Source organism: Dendrobates tinctorius, unplaced genomic scaffold (assembly GCF_039654945.1).
Source record: "Dendrobates tinctorius isolate UK_male_01 unplaced genomic scaffold, ASM3965494v1 ptg000263l, whole genome shotgun sequence".
Lineage (NCBI taxonomy): Eukaryota > Metazoa > Chordata > Amphibia > Anura > Dendrobatidae > Dendrobates > Dendrobates tinctorius.
Genome location: NW_027361930.1, coordinates 6,853,657 through 6,871,526, shown reverse-complemented (window position 1 = coordinate 6,871,526; position 17,870 = coordinate 6,853,657).

Sequence of the window (17,870 nt, the reverse complement as noted above, 5' to 3'; positions counted from 1 at the left end):
AGCGATGTACAAACGATCTCTGCCAGGTTGTGTTGTCGTGATTGCTGGTGCGATCGCTTAGTGTGACAGTACCTTAACATACAATGCGACACCTCCTCCTCGTTTATCAAGTCTGTTTCTAGCAAATAAGTTGTATCCTTCTAGACTTGTATTCCAATCATGTGTATTGTCCCACCAAGTTTCAGTGATTCCAATAACATCATATTTCTTTTCCTGCGTTAGTAGTTCCAATTCTCCTTGTTTGTTGCCCATGCTTTGTGCATTAGTATAGAAACATTTTAGTTTGTGATTGGTTTCTCTTTCTCCAATATTTTTATTATTTAGATTCTTTTGTCTTTGTTCTTCCTTTCCACTTCTAATACCAGAGTTCTCAATAGCATTTGTAAGGTGTATGGCTTTTTCTGGCCTATTGCTTCCCTTCCCACATTGTTCTAGTTTAAAGCTCTCCTGATGAGTGAAGCAAGGCAACTTCCAAATACATGTTTTCCAGTCTTCGTAAGGTGCACCCCATCTCTAGCAAGCAGTCCATCGTATAGGTAATTCACTCCGTGACCCAGAAATACAAATCCTTGCTGACGGCACCATCGACGTAGCCAGTTGTTCACCTGCAGAATCTTACTCCACCTCCTTGTTCCATGGCTATCCACTGGGAGGATGGAAGAGAAGACCACCTGCTAGAGTTGAGCGAAACGGGTTGAAAAATTTCAAAAGTCGCCGACTTTGGGCAAAGTCGGGTTTCATGAAACGAAACCCGACCCTAGGATGAGGTCGGCCACGAGGTCGGCGACTTACGCGCCAAAGTCGCGTTTCAAAAGTTTGTTTTGCGCTCTTTTTCAGCCAATCAGGATCCACGGACACTGTGGGCAACGTGATGACATAGGCAGGGGTCACCACCATCTTTCAGAAGGGCATGCAAGTGATTGGCTTGCTTTGGTGGGCGTCACAGGGGGTATAAAAGGGCGTGCACGCCGACCGCCATCTTACTTCTGCCGATCTCAGTATAGGGAGAGGTTGCTGCTGATTCTGTAGGGAGAGCGTTAGGCAGGGAAGAAGACAAAAAAACTGCTTCTGCTGCTAGCAATTTGGCCTGCACAACACACCAGTCACTGTGTGTGCAGTGCAAGGGGAGGCTATATAGTGGTGTATCAGTGGTGTTGGTTGTTGGGCTGCCTTCTAAGGCTTCCTGACATTCCTGCATTGCTGTTTACCCACTGCTCTGCAAACTGCTTTTTTAAAAGCAATCCCAATTTTTTTTTTTGTCCTGCTGAGAAGAAAAAAAAACTGCTTCTGCTGCTAGCGATTTGGCCTGTACAACACACCAGTCACTGTGTGTGCAGTGCAAGGGGAGGCTATATAGTGGTGTATCAGTGGTGTTGGTTGTTGGGCTGCCTTCTAAGGCTTCCTGACATTCCTGCATTGCTGTTTACCCACTGCTCCGCAAACTGCTTTTTTAAAAGCAATCCCAATTTTTTTTTTTTGTCCTGCTGAGAAGAAAAAAAAACTGCTTCTGCTGCTAGCGATTTGGCCTGCACAACACACCAGTCACTGTGTGTGCAGTGCAAGGGGAGGCTATATTGTGGTGTATCAGTGGTGTTGGTTGTTGGGCTGCCTTTAAGACTTCCTGACAGGCTGGCATTGCTGTTTACCCACTGCTCTGCAAACTGCTTTTTTAAAAGCAATCCAATCTCCCTTATCCTCTAGTCACTTTTGTCACAGCTGTGCCATCGAGCCTGTGACATAGCGCTCAGATATCAGTGGGCCTCACACAATCCAAAAGTGTCCAGTGTCCACAAGTGTCTGCAGAAATTCAAAATCTCCCTTATCCTCTCGTCACTTTTGTCACAGCTGTGCCATCGAGCCTATGACATAGCGCTCAGATATCAGTGGCCCTCACACAATCCAAAAGTGTCCAGTGTCCACAAGTGTGTGCAGAAATTCAAAATCTCCCTTATCCTCTAGTCACTTTGGTCACAGCTGTGCCATCGAGCCTGTCACATAGCGCTCAGATATTCATTGGGCCTCACACAATCCAAAAGTGTCCAGTGTCCACAAGTGTGTGCAGAAATTCAAAATCTCCCTTATCCTCTAGTCACTTTGGTCACAGCTGTGCCATCGAGCCTGTCACATAGCGCTCAGATATTCATTGGGTCTCACACAATCCAAAAGTGTCCAGTGTCCACAAGTGTGTGCAGAAATTCAAAATCTCCCTTATCCTCTCGTCACTTTTGTCACAGCTGTGCCATCGAGCCTGTGACATAGCGCTCAGATATCAGTGGCCCTCACACAATCCAAAAGTGTCCAGTGTCCACAAGTGTCTGCAGAAATTCAAAATCTCCCTTATCCTCTCGTCACTTTTGTCACAGCTGTGCCATCGAGCCTGTGACATAGCGCTCAGATATCAGTGGGCCTCACACAATCCAAAAGTGTCCAGTGTCCACAAGTGTCTGCAGAAATTCAAAATCTCCCTTATCCTCTCGTCACTTTTGTCACAGCTGTGCCATCGAGCCTGTGAAATAGCGCTCAGATATCAGTGGCCCTCACACAATCCAAAAGTGTCCAGTGTCCACAAGTGTCTGCAGAAATTCAAAATCTCCCTTATCCTCTCGTCACTTTTGTCACAGCTGTGCCATCGAGCCTGTGACATAGCGCTCAGATATCAGTGGGCCTCACACAATCCAAAAGTGTCCAGTGTCCACAAGTGTCTGCAGAAATTCAAAATCTCCCCTGTCCTATAGACACTTGTACCTTGTTTTACATTACTATATAGTTTGTTGGATTTTGTCTACATTTCTACCAAAAATGAGGAAGGCTGGTGGAAGAGGCCGTGGAATTGGGCGGGGGTTGGCAGCTGGTAATGATGGTGTTGGTGGTGGATCTGATGGTAGTGGCAAGAGCAAAATAGGACCGAATGCAGGAGGAGTTGAGCCTGCGTCATTGTCTGGCTACATAAGGCCTCGAACGCTTAGTTTTCTAGGAGTTGGCAAACCGCTTTTAAAGCCAGAGCATCAGGAAAAAGTTTTGTCTTACATTGCTGACTCAGCCTCCAGCTCAATCGCCTCCTCTTCTTCAGTTGTAAAAAGTAAAAGCACTGAGTCGTCATTGGAGGCTCATGTTCATGAACCACACCTTTCCTTGTGTCCTTCACCCCAACCAAGATTGAAGGATGACGCAGGCCATACTACTGATTACTCCATGGAGCTGTTTTCACATACCATGCCTGGATTATCAAGTCAAATGGTGAATTACCCAGGCCAAGATGAATCTGACATGGAGTCCACTGATGCACAGCCGCTGATGGATGATTCTGCTGGTACATTCACTCAGAGCACTACATTGTCCTCGCAGTGTACAGAGCCAGATTCTGACCCTGATGAGACTCAGGTGCCCCTTCCCGCACACTATACCACCATACACGGTGACACAGAGGAAGGTGCACATGACATAGAAGAGGAGGTGATGGATGACCCAGTTGTTGACCCAGATTGGCATCCATTGGGGGAAGAGGGTGCTGCTTCCGATAGCTCAGATGAGGAGCATCCACAGCAGACATCGACATCGCAACAGCTGTTATCTGGCAGGCCCGGAGCACTCCAAAGACAGGTTCCAAACATCAAAAAGTTGCTGGACAGCTTGTCCAGAGGGTCAAAAGATCACAGCATGCTAGGCCGCAAAATGTCTGCCAAAGTAGGAAGAGTGCAGTGTGGCACTTTTTTGACCAAAATCCTCATGATCAGGCCAAGGTTATCTGTAAGAAGTGCGCAAAGACCGTTAGCCGAGGGAAAAATCTGAAAAATTTGAATACCAGTTGCATGCTTAGACATTTAACCAGCATGCACTTGCAAGCGTGGACACAACACCAAACCTCAAGTGCCACATGTGCAACTGATCACAACGAAGGTAGTCAGCAACGCTACATTGTTTCCCCCACTGTAAGCCCACCGGTTAGCACAGCAGCAAATGTTGAGGTGTCGTTGCAAGGCCACAGCAGTCAGGGAATCCCACTGTTATATCAACGAAAGACTGATTCTAGGCCATCAGAAAGAACACCAACTCCATCACCATCATCAACCCTCTCTCAGTCCGCCCTGTCCACTGCTACTTCCACCATATGCAGCTCTCAAGTCCAGCTCACCCTCCCAGACACTATGAGTAGGTCAAGAAAGTACTCAGTCTCTCATCCGCGTACACTGGGTTTGAACGCCCACATTGCCAAACTAATCTCGTTTGAGATGATGCCCTTTCGGTTGGTGGAAAGCACAGCTTTCCGCGAACTCATGGCCTATGCAGTACCACGCTATGACCTACCCAGTCGCCACTTCTTCTCTCGCAAAGCCATCCCAGCCCTCCACCATCATGTGAAAGACCGCATTGTCCATGCACTCAAGCAGTCAGTGAGCGGAAAGGTGCACCTCACAACTGATGCATGGTCCAGTCGGCATGGCCAGGGCCGTTACGTGTCCATCACTGCACACTGGGTTAATGTGGTGGATGCAGGGTCCACAGGGGACAGCAGTGGTGGGACAGTGCTGCCTAGCCCACGGTATAGGAAACAGTTGGCTGTAGGCGTTCGACCCTCCTCCTCCTCCTCCAGAAGCGAAAGCTCGTCCACAGAGCGCAGTCGTACGAGCACTCCATCTGCAGCTGCCACTGTTGCACACGATGTGTCCCCCTATCGAGCAGCTAGTGGAAAGCGTCAGCAGGCTGTGTTGCAGATGATGTGTTTGGGCAACAGACACACCGCCGAGGTGCTGGCCGAGTACTTGAAGCGACAAACTGAGTCATGGCTGGGCAGTGTACATCTTGAGGCAGGCAAGGTAGTTAGTGATAACGGCTGTAATTTTGTGGCAGCCATAGCCCTTTCAAAACTCAGCCATATACCTTGCTTGGCTCACACCTTGAACCTGGTGGTGCAGTGCTTCCTCATAAATTATCCGGAGTTAACAGTCCTGCTCCAGAAGGTGCGAAGACTGTGCGCGCACATCCGCCGGTCGCCTGTACACTCCATTCATATGCAGAAGCTGCAGCGATTGCTCCACCTTCCCAACCACCGCCTCATTATCGACATTGCAACAAGGTGGAACTCCACCCTGCACATGGTGGAGCGGCTGTGCGAGCAGAGGCAGGCCATAATGCATTTGTGGGAGGATACACGGCCAGGCACTTTGAGAGCAGACATGGAGTTGACAGGTGTGCAGTGGTCGAAGCTGAAAGACCTCTGTAAAGTCCTTCAGTGTTTTGAGGAATGCACACGGCTGGTAAGCGCAGACGACGCCATCCTAAGCATGAGCATCCCACTTATGCGTCTGCTCATGCAAACTTTGACGCACCTTAAGGAGCAGGCGTCTGCAGCCAATGTTGATGAGGAGGAAGAGGAGGAGGGAATCCTTGATGACATTCAGCCATTGTCTGCTCAGGGACCTCTCCTGGACGAGGTGGAGGAAGAAGAGGAGGAGGAGGAGGATGATGGGGATGATTACTTAGGGGAGGAGGATGCATCTCGTGGGGCAAGTGAAAATGTTGGCGTGGCAAGGTCTGGTACAGGGTTTGTGCGTGACTGGAGGGATGTGGATTTGCCAGAAAGTGCTCCTCCAACCAGCACTCGCAGTGCATCATTGACACCGGGAACATTGGCCCACATGTCAGATTATGCCTTGCAGATCCTAAAAAGGGACCCACGCATTGCCAAAATGATGAACGATGATGACTACTGGTTGGCCAGCATCCTGGATCCACGCTATAAAGGCAAATTACAAAACATCATACCACAGGAGAACCTTGACCTAATATTGGCTAATAAACAAGCAACTCTGGTAAATCGGTTACTTGAGGCATTCCCAGCACACAGCAGCGGTGATGGTTCTCACACGAGCCGTACGGGCCGGGGGCAGCTTGGCAGAGGTGTTCGTGGTGCACACAGCAGAAGTGGCGTTGGAGACAGGGGTTTCATGACAATGTTGTGGACTGATTTTTCAAGTACCGCTCACACAACTGGTAATACTGCATCGATGGAAAGTGACAGGAGACAGCAGTTGTCAACTATGGTTACAAACTACTTTTCCTCCCATATCGATGTTCTCCCACACAGGTCATTCCCCTTTGACTATTGGGCCGCTAAACTGGACACCTGGCCTGAATTGGCACAATATGCCTTACAGGAGCTCGCTTGCCCAGCTGCAAGTGTGCTATCGGAAAGAGTCTTCAGTGCAGCTGGATCAATCCTGACAGAAAAAAGGACCCGTCTGTCAACCCAAAATGTGGATGATCTAACCTTCATTAAAATGAACCACGCATGGGTTTCCAAGGATTTTGTCCCACCTTCCCCTGATGACACATAGGGTGACAGAAAAATGGCTTGCTTTGGTCCACCTCTTCCTGGGACTTGACCTATTTCACCTTTTGCATCAGCTGAATGTCCAACATCAACATATGCCACTTTCTAAAACTCCCTAACTGTGCTGCCTCCACCCCCCATGGCCGGGGTCACCACCTAGCGCACGACACCGTGCGAGTGCCGTTGCCCTGGACAGGTGGGTAGGCCGACTCTTGGGCGCGGGCACTGGCACAGGGTCCTTCATAGTGCAATCAAGTGTCTCTGACGGTGGTGGTGCACACCCGCCATCAGACACACCGCCGTACTATGAGGGGCCCAGTGCCAGTACCGACGCCCACGAGTGGGCCCCCCTTGCTTGGGCAGGGCCCCAGCATTTGCAATCTTTACCTCTCCCTGCTCCTCCGCTGTGTAGTCTGGGCCGTCAAATCCATACTGTGCCTGACACCGTCTGAGCCTGCCTCCTGATGTATAGACATATATTTTGAATGTGTACGCTATCCATACATGTTATCTGGGGATACGGTACCCTTTCTAACCTTTGTGCAATCACGTGCAATCCATACTGGGCCTAACACCGTCTGAGCCTGCCTCCTGATGTATAGACATATATTTTGAATGTGTACGCTATATATACATGTTATCCGGGGAAACGGTACCCTTTCTAACCTTTGTGCAATCACGTGCAATCCATACTGGGCCTAACACCGTCTTCCTGCCTCCTGATGTATAGACATATATTTTGAATGTGTACGCTATCCATACATGTTATCTGGGGATACGGTACCCTTTCTAACCTTTGTGCAATCACGTGCAATCCATACTGGGCCTAACACCGTCTGAGCCTGCCTCCTGATGTATAGACATATATTTTGAATGTGTACGCTATATATACATGTTATCCGGGGAAACGGTACCCTTTCTAACCTTTGTGCAATCACGTGCAATCCATACTGGGCCTAACACCGTCTTCCTGCCTCCTGATGTATAGACATATATTTTGAATGTGTACGCTATCCATACATGTTATCTGGGGATACGGTACCCTTTCTAACCTTTGTGCAATCACGTGCAATCCATACTGGGCCTAACACCGTCTGAGCCTGCCTCCTGATGTATAGACATATATTTTGAATGTGTACGCTATCCATACATGTTATCTGGGGAAACGGTACCCTTTCTAACCTTTGTGCAATCACGTGCAATCCATACTGGGCCTAACACCGTCTTCCTGCCTCCTGATGTATAGACATATATTTTGAATGTGTACGCTATCCATACATGTTATCTGGGGATACGGTACCCTTTCTAACCTTTGTGCAATCACGTGCAATCCATACTGGGCCTAACACCGTCTGAGCCTGCCTCCTGATGTATAGACATATATTTTGAATGTGTACGCTATCCATACATGTTATGCCGGGAAACGGTACCCTTTCTAACCTTTGTGCAATCACGTGCAATCCATACTGGGCCTAACACCGTCTTCCTGCCTCCTGATGTATAGACATATATTTTGAATGTGTACGCTATCCATACATGTTATCTGGGGATACGGTACCCTTTCTAACCTTTGTGCAATCACGTGCAATCCATACTGGGCCTAACACCGTCTGAGCCTGCCTCCTGATGTATAGACATATATTTTGAATGTGTACGCTATCCATACATGTTATCCGGGGAAACGGTACCCTTTCTAACCTTTGTGCAATCACGTGCAATCCATACTGGGCCTAACACCGTCTGAGCCTGCCTCCTGATGTATAGACATATATTTTGAATGTGTACACTATCCATACATGTTATCTGGGGATACGGTACCCTTTCTAACCTTTGTGCAATCACGTGCAATCCATACTGGGCCTAACACCGTCTGAGCCTGCCTCCTGATGTATAGACATATATTTTGAATGTGTACGCTATCCATACATGTTATCCGGGGAAACGGTACCCTTTCTAACCTTTGTGCAATCACGTGCAATCCATACTGGGCCTAACACCGCCTTCCTGCCTCCTGATGTATAGACATATATTTTGAATGTGTACGCTATCCATACATGTTATCTGGGGATACGGTACCCTTTCTAACCTTTGTGCAATCACGTGCAATCCATACTGGGCCTAACACCGTCTGAGCCTGCCTCCTGATGTATAGACATATATTTTGAATGTGTACGCTATCCATACATGTTATCTGGGGATACGGTACCCTTTCTAACCTTTGTGCAATCACTTGCAAGCCATACTGGGCTTTACACCGTCTGAGCCTGCCTCCTGATGTATAGACATATATTTTGAATGTGTACGCTATCCATACATGTTATCCGGGGATACGGTACCCTTTCTAACCTTTGTGCAATCACGTGCAATCCATACTGGGCCTAACACCGTCTGAGCCTGCCTCCTGATGTATAGACATATATTTTGAATGTGTACGCTATCCATACATGTTATCTGGGGATACGGTACCCTTTCTCACCTTTGTGCAATCACGTGTAATCCATACTGGGCGTGAGAACGGCTGGCGAGCTGTTAAGCAAGCTACAGCACCTGTGGTTTGCACACGTAAGTTTTTCATTTTTTCAGGAATGATGGTTAGGCCTAATTCCGGAACTGCGGTTGACCTGCACTTACTGGGAAATCATCGTTCGCGGGTAATAATTGTAATCAGTGATCCCCATCACTAACGTTGTTCAGCGGGTTATCTGCACCTGTAAGCGACAAACGCTGGCCTTTTCAGTGTAGCGCACATGCAGCCACGGACATGTAAGGGCATGACACACCAGTTATTGGCCAATCTCATGTGCCAGAGCCTCACGTGTCCCTCTAGTAAGCCGGACTCGGACCGCGGGGCATGACGGAGTCTCGTTCGTTAACGGAATTAAGCTTGCAATGTGTGCATCTGTTCTGTAGCTGGCATGGTTGAGGTTTCCCAGGTGGAGTCGAATTTAACCGTAGGCTCCACTCCTGGTGGTGCCCTTCTGGACATTCCTTTAAGGTTCAGCTTTGCAACCATACTGCCCACGTAAAACAAACACTTTGCCTTCATGAACGCTGTTTGGAGGGTCATGACTCGTGGGAATAACGCCGCCCAATCAGTTAACCTGCTAGAGAGATCGTTCGTTGCTCCCAAGCATGACATCACACTCCCTAGGAAGAAGGTAATGCCACTGTGGCGACCGTACTCCTGGGGGCGACACAAGTGCACTGATGCCCAGCCACTGCTCGATGAATCTGCTGGTACATTGACCCAGACCACTACATTCCCCTCGCACGCTACACGACCTGAATCTGACCCTGATGAAACTCAGGTTACCCTTCCCATATACAGTTCCATCTTACACGGTGACAAAGAGGAAGCTGCAGATGAAAGTGCAGGTTCGGCCCACCCGCCATCAGACACACCACCGTACTATCAGGGGCCCTGTGCCAGTGCCGTCGCCAACGAGTGGGCCCCCCCCTGCTTGCTCAGGATCACAGCACTTGCAAAGTTGAAATACTGTGCAGTGAGATGGAAGATGGGGACGACGAGGAGTCCAGACAAGTACAGGGATTCCCTAGCGAGGAGACTTATTTGATTGTTTTCAATGTTGGGACAGCAATTTTTGGGGAGCACTATACTCTGGAGAATGATAGATGGGGCCCACCATACACTGGAACATTCCAAAGGTGGACATCAGACACTGGAGCAGCATTTACAGGGCCCATTATACACTAGAGCATTAGAAATGGGGCCCATTATGTTTGGAGCATTATTTGGGCCCATAAGACAGTGGAGCTTCATCCATGGGGACCAACATATACTGTAGCATTATGTGGAGCTCATCATATACTGTTTCAAACATTATATGGGACCAATGATTTTGTATGGAGAAATAGATGGGCCTCGTCATGAGATGTAAAAAGTGAGGTATTTTTCATTGTACTATACCGCTATTTCTCTGCCGTATCGGAGCATGATGAGTTGTGGTATGTGTTAAAGGGGCGCTCTTTCGCCCAGGGCACATGAAAACCTGCAGCCAGCCCCCCCCACAACTTTAGCCAAATAACCCCCATTTTTCAGTGCGTAACTTGTATTATGAAGTTAATTAAGGTTGACAAGCTTAAGTAAGAAGAATTGATGCTTTTGGCATTCAAATGGGCACAGTAGGTGTGTTTCCTGTCCTCCTCTCACTGCCGACTTTTATTCCCCATTGACTTACATTGGGTTTCGTGTTTCGGGACGACCCCGACTTTTCTCTATAATCGGACGATCTTGCTCGACCCGACTTTTGGAAAAGTCGGGTTTCACGAAACGAAACGTGACCCTAAAAAACCAAAAGTCGCTCAACTCTACCACCTGCGCTCCCAGCTCTTTCACTTTCTTACCTAACTTTTCAAAGTCACTGCAGATGGTTTCCAGGTCATTTGTTGCTGTGTCATCTGTCCCCACATGTATTAGCAGGAAAGGGTAGTCATCTGTAGGTCTGAAGAGTCCTGATATCCTGTCAGACACATCTTTAATTTTTGCACCTGGAAGTCAGCACATTTCTCTTGAGGTTATATCCGGTCTGCAGATAGCGGCCTCTGTTCCTCTCAACAGGGAATCCCCCATGACCACCACTCTCCGTTTCTTCTTCACAACATTTTTCTTTCTCCATCCAGGAGGACTCTGTACAAGGTTGTTCTTTGTGGGTAAGGTCTTATCTTGATGTATTTCTTCATCGTTCTCCTGTGTAAGAGCCTGGTACTGGTTCCTTAACAGTATGAGCGCTGACTGCCTCCCGATCCTCCTGGTTCTCTGGGTCACATGTCTCCATTCCTCTGTTTCTTCAGGTGCACTTCGAATTTCTTCTCTTTCTGTAACATGAAGAGATAATTCTGCTCTGTCTAAGAACTCTTCACCTTCCTTAACGATCTTCAATGTAGTTAACCTCTCTTTGAGATTTTGCAACTTTTCCTCCAACAGGGACACAAGCTTGCATTTGTGGCATGTGAAATTAGGAGTTTCCACTGGTAAGTCTGTGAACATGTAGCAAGAAATTCAGCTCACAAAATGGCTCCATGAACCAGTTAACAGTTTAAATATGTTAACCTCAGGTCATTAGCAGAACGGAGGGCACGGGTAGGGTGGTAGGCTGAGACTAGGGAGGAGATGTATGGTGGTGCTGAGCCGTGGAGTGCTTTGTGGGTAAGGGTAATAGGTTTATATAGTGTCAGTGTACGGGTAATACAGTGATTACAAGTGACATTATACACAGGAGGTCTGTATATAGTGTCAGTGTACAGGTAATACAATGATTACCAATGATATTATACACAGGAGTTCTGCATATAGTGTATAGTGTACAGATAATACAGTGATCACCAGTGACATCATAATCAAGAGCTCTGTATATAGTATACAGTGTACAGGTAATACAGTGATTACCAGTCACGTTATAGAGTAAGCACAGATGGGCAAAATAAACCCTAATGGTTGCAATAATAATGTACAAAAAGGTATCACAATTGCACAGTACAATGCCGGTAGTACAGACACTAAAATACAAAAATGCAATCACATTAAGAATATACTGTATGATAAATTAATCCCTCCAAAAATAAAAAGTATAGAAAAATATTTATGCCAAGCATTTCAAGAATGTAACAAGGAGTAAGAGATAGAGTATATATCAAATCTCATAAGAAAGTGCGGCGCTCAAGATAATAGCAAGAGTCGTAAAAATATATACTCCCTATATGCCATATTTCTAATACTGAACACTTGTCACAAGATACTACTAATCACATTAAAACCTCATGATCACATATGTGTTCCTTGGTATAGAAAAGACATTGTTATTCATGAGTGCCCCACTATAGAGGTAGATAATAAGATTGTGTGCTATGGTGGAAAGCTCAATCCTACAGTGAGGGTCCCTGGTGTCCAGGGATGTAAGACTATGTACATATGTTGCTTTTTTGCGTCTTTTTTTCTGCAGCCCAGAGCCTGATATCTTGGTAGTAAAAAAGCTGCTGCCAAAAACCACAGGTTTTGCTGCAGTTCTTGCTGTGCTTCTGCTGTCTATTTTTGCTGTGTTTTTCAGGATACTTAAGTTCAGCTTTTCTTCCACCATACAAGCATGAACAATACAAGGTATTAGACGTATCTGAAACCATAAAACATTTTTATTTAAAAACAGCAAGAGGGAGTTGAATTGGTCAGGCATTTTTTCCTTTATCACGTCTCACTAATTTAATTAAACTGTACTAATACTAAAGGGCATGTCACACTAAGCGATATCGCTAGCAATATCGCTATAACGTCACTGGTTTTTGTGACGTAGCAGCGATATTGCTAGCAATATCGCTATGTCTGATACTTACCTACGACCGCTCCCCCGCTGGTTATCGCTGATCGCGCGAGAACGTCCTGGGACGTTTCTCGTCATCAGCTTCCTGCTGGGCTTCCTGTGGCGCCGAGGAGCGACGCGTAGACGCGGGCGGGAGGACGTCAGGATCGCCGTGTCTGACAGGTAAGTAGCGACCCCCCACCCCTGCTATGTCGCTGGTGAGATCTGCCTGTGTGGCAGCTCACTAGCGACCATTTAGAGATGCACCAGCGATCCTGAACGGGTCATATCGTTGGTCGGGATCGCTGGTGCATCGCTAAGTGTGACAGCACCTTAAGGGTGCTTTCACATTGCATTGTGTGTCCTCATTGAGGCATAAGTCCAAAACCCCCAGCAAAAGAGTGTCTGGATGTTTATTTTAATGAAGTAATTTTCTTCGTTTTTTTCTTTCTCTACAGACCTAATCGCAGGAATATGGTATTCACTTTTCGGCTTATTGATATTCACTTCACTAGGTGATTGGATTTAATAATGGCATGTTCCTAATTTTTCTTTGGTTATTTATTTTTGTCCCCCTTTTTTCCTATTTTCCTTTGCCTAACAAATAAAATATCATATTATATCATATTATATATCAGACTTGTCCATATGTTATTCTGCACAGGCGCGCTGCCAAATTATACCTTTTTCACAAATTTCTATACATTTACATATCCTCCCCCTTATTGGGGCTTGTATGTGGTTTATCCTTCTAGATATCTGGCGCTTTCTTTCCCAAGCGCTTAGCATAAGCGCACTTTATCATTACATCGCTCCTATATCTCCCTGTAATTCATATATGCCTCATTTCTGGTTGCAGTATGCCCCACTTCCGTCTTCACTGATGGTCTGCGCATGCGCACCTTTAGCGCGATCTTATGTGTTCTGTTGTATCACATTCATCCACTTTAGAGACATAAACAGTCAGTCGGCACTTTCATGTTATTTGCGCAAGTTAGTGCGTCCAGAGCAGGCGTTTTTCAATATTACGACGCTCCAATACTCTCTTGTAATTTGCATATGCCCCACTTCCGCTTGTATGCCCCACTTCCGTACTCATTGATAGTCTGCACATGCACCCCCTTAGCGCAATTCAGTGTCCTCAGCTGCATTACATTTACTCATTAAAGAGGCATAAATAGGCGAACCTTTTGGTATTACACTCACTTCTTCACCAAGCTGTGGCGCAGTCCTGTTCCACCGCATATTCCTGTTACAGGTTGGTCAATACCAAATTTTATGATGGGTCTCCTTTATAAACAGGGTATTACACTTATAGCGGCCTTTCATTGGCTATATCTCATTTTACAAAAAATTTATTATTTATTATTTTACTAGCATTCTGAATCTCCAATTTGTAGCCACACAGGTATTTTCTATTATTATTGTTCTATGCACCTTCTTTTTGTGATACCAAAATCTGCCTTAGACTGTAATGCTTCTGGATATGAATATTTTTCCTTTTATAGGAACTGCCTCCAATGATGGTTACTCTATTTGTGGTCATTATACAGTATTATAATTCTGTAGTTATTGATTGTATGTCAATGTATATAATTGCTACTTGAATTTTTCACATTAAATATTAGTCAGCAATTTATTTTTCAGTTTAGGTATAAAAAATTTTGATTTGATGTTATTTTCATGTTTAATTTAGATAAAATACCCTTGATAAAGACCAGTACGGCCGAAATGTTGGGCATTGTGTGACTGCTATTTATAATAAAAAACAACATATAAAAATAATTTTTTGCAGCCTCAGGTTTATTATCATTATTATATGGATGTATGCGCCATAGAATGCAATGGTGACAGCAGTGCTGAGATCTCATCTCCCGAGATCTTGGTGCTGAGATCTCCATCTGCGCATGTGTCGCCCCTGGCAGCCATTTTCCCGGAGTCCTCCACATAGGAAACCATAGAACTGTGGGGGCTCTGGCCTTTCACAAAATGTCAGCAGAGCCACGGCGCGCCACACATCCTAACACCCCCTCATCCCAGCCTGTGGCCTGCAGCAATGCTCCACTCTTGCCTCCTCCAGCAGTGATCCTGGGACCCTGCTTCTCTGGGCCTGAGTTGATGGGTCCCTGGGTCTCTTGGCCCATAACCTGTTGCCAGCGTATTAATCTCTGTACTGTTCATTTGGTACGACCATACTGCTTGCTTATGCACTGAATGCAATGCCTGCCCTGCAGCAAAGTTACACACAGCCCTAAGTCGGCTAAAGTTTGAATACAAACGAAGTGAATACAAGGTTTGCGCAAAATTTGCACACACTCCAATCCCCCAAGGAAGAAATGTGGAGGATGGTCTCTGAAAAATGTTTTCCCAGTTTATAGGAGCGGGTCTCCTATACTTGTAATGCCCATACACTAAGTGTATGGGATGACAAACATTTCCCCCCTAGGGGGTACACATCAATCTACTGTGTAAATATTTTTTTACGGCCATCATAAACACCCTTGCAAAAAACTATAGCGGATGTTGCATTACGGACCACGATTACGCTGGTGATCTAGTGGAGGTGTCGAAAGAGACGTGTAGGATGACCTACTAAAACTGTTTTCCCAATTTAAAGGAGCGGTTCTCCTATACTTGTAATGCCCACACACTAAGTGTATAGGCTGAAAAACATTTTCCCCTGGGGGGACACCTCAATATAGAGTGTAAACATTTTTGGAACTGGCATCATAAATACCCTTGCAAAAATTTCTAATGGCTGTTGCATCACGGACCATGGTCACCATGGTGATCTAGTGGTGGTGGATGATGAGGATGAGGATAAGGAGGAGGATAAAAGTAAATAGCCAAAATCCAGAAGCGTATAAACATGTGCGGGTATGAAGAGTTGGTATGGGAATATACCTCCCAAAAAATACACTGGATTTGAGGTTAGGATTCACAGTTATCATGCGGTGGTGTGCAGAAGTCAGGCCAATCCAGCCCTTGTTCATTTTTATAAGGGTCAGCTTGTCAGCATTTTCAGTTGAAAGGCAGATGCACTTATCAGATATAATTCCACCAGCAGCACTAAAGACGTGCTCTGACAAAACGCTAGCAGCAGGACAGACCAGGACCTCCAAAGCGTAGAGAGCCAGTTCATGCCACGTATCCTGCTTTGAGACCCAATAATTTAAAGGTACAGAGGACTCTAGGAGGACGTTGGTACGGTCAGCAAGGTACTTCCCCACCATCTTCCAAAACTTTGCATTCCTTGTGAGAGTACCCCGCGCCTCAGGGCCACCGCGATGGCAGGGTCTGAGAAAACTTTCCCAGAACTTTTCCAGTTTTCCCCTGCCTCTGCTGGATTGGAGTTGTGTCTCTCTCGCCTGTACTCCTTGGTTGTCCAACAACCAATGTGACCTCTGCCGCCAGTGTTTTCATATGGGAATTTTTTTTAATAATTCCATAACAAGGGCCTTCTGGTACTGCAAAATTTAAGTAGACCTGTCTGCCTCTGAAAGAAGATATTGAAAGCTCTCCTTGTAGAAGTGTCACCAACCAGTAATGACTGTCAGCCAAAACTTTGACATTACAAGGGTCACGGAAATGGCAGCACAACATAAAGTCAGCCATGCATGGCAGACTGCTAACAGGCAAGACTTCCCTCTCCTCACCAAGAGGACAACTGACCATCCTCTCCTCCTCCTCCTCCCTGTCCTCAGTCCATCCACTTTGAACAGAAGGTATGACAGTTTTGTTTGTAGTACCATCTACAGCGCATAAAAGTAGCTCCTGTTCTTCCTCCTCCTCCACTTCCTCATTGTCAACCAATCCACATTGGGATGACATGAGGCTGGGCTGTGTGTAATCACCCTGTATACTTCCTTACTCCATCTCATTGTGCTCAACCTGCAATGCCACCTCTTTGATTGTGAGCAGAGAGCGTTTCAGAAGACAGAGAAGCAGGATGGTGATGCTAGTTATGGCGTTATCGCCACTCACCATCTTGGTGGACTCCTCAAAGTTTTGTAGCATGGTACATATGTTTGACATCCATGTCCACTCCTGAGGTCTTATGTGTGGAGTCTGAACTGAATACTGATGGCCTTGTTGATGCTGGTAGTCAACAACTGCCCTCTTCTGCTCACAAATCCTTTCCAACGTGTGGGGACATCACACACCGGTCAGTGAGCCGGAACCTTCTAACGCTGCTGAAGCACGGCAAGGGCGGTGGAAGCTGAAGCTGTCTTTTGATAATGGGCGTACTTTGACAAGCAGATCTGGCAGCTCCGGGTAGGTTTTGAGAAACCGTTGAACAACGAGGTTAAGCACATGGGTCAGACATGGTACCCATGTGAACTTGCCTCGCCTCAGAGTTGCCAACATGTTTTGGCCATTGTCACACACAACCATGCCTGGCTGTAGGTTGAGCGGTGTCAGCTACACATCTGCCTGCTCTTTCAGAGCTGTCCACAACTCTACAGCATTGTGCGGTTTGTCACATAAGCATATTAGCTTCAGTATAGCCTGTGGATGCTTGGCTGAGACAGTACTGCAGTGCTTCCAGCTTGTAACTGATGTGGTCATTTTGGAGATGGAAGCTGAAGAAGAGGAGGAGGAGGATGAGGTGCAGGAGCTGTAGACTGTGGGGGCAACCTTGATTGATGTAGGGCCCGCAATCCTTGAAGTCGGGAGGACGTGTTCCATCCCAAGGTCCCTCTGGATCCCGGCTTCCACTATGCTAACCCAGTGTGCCGTCAGCAAGATGTAGCGTCCCTGCCCACAAGCACTTGTCCACATGTCTGTGGTTAGGTTGACTTTCCCAGTAACAGCATTGTTCAGGGCATGGGTAATGTTGTAGGACACGTGCTTGTGTAATGCCGGGACAGCACACTGGGAGAAATAGTGGCAGCTGGGGACCGAGTACCTTGGGACGGCCGCTGTATCCACAAGCCTGAAAGGCAACATTTCGAGCGCAAGCAGACGAGACATGTGTGAATTTAGTACTGTGGCCTGTGGGGTATTGGTTGCGTATTTTTGCTTGCATTTCAATGACAAGGACTTCTACGTGCTTGGTGATGGTGTTGGTTGAGTGTGGACAATGACAGGTGCAGTGCAGGAGGTATCTTCGCATGCAACATGGACAGGGGATTGGTTTGAGAGCATAACAGTTGAAGAAGCAGTGTTTTCACCCACAGATACTGTTCCTGGAGCCTGGTGTTTGGCCCACAAAGTCAGGTGCTTTG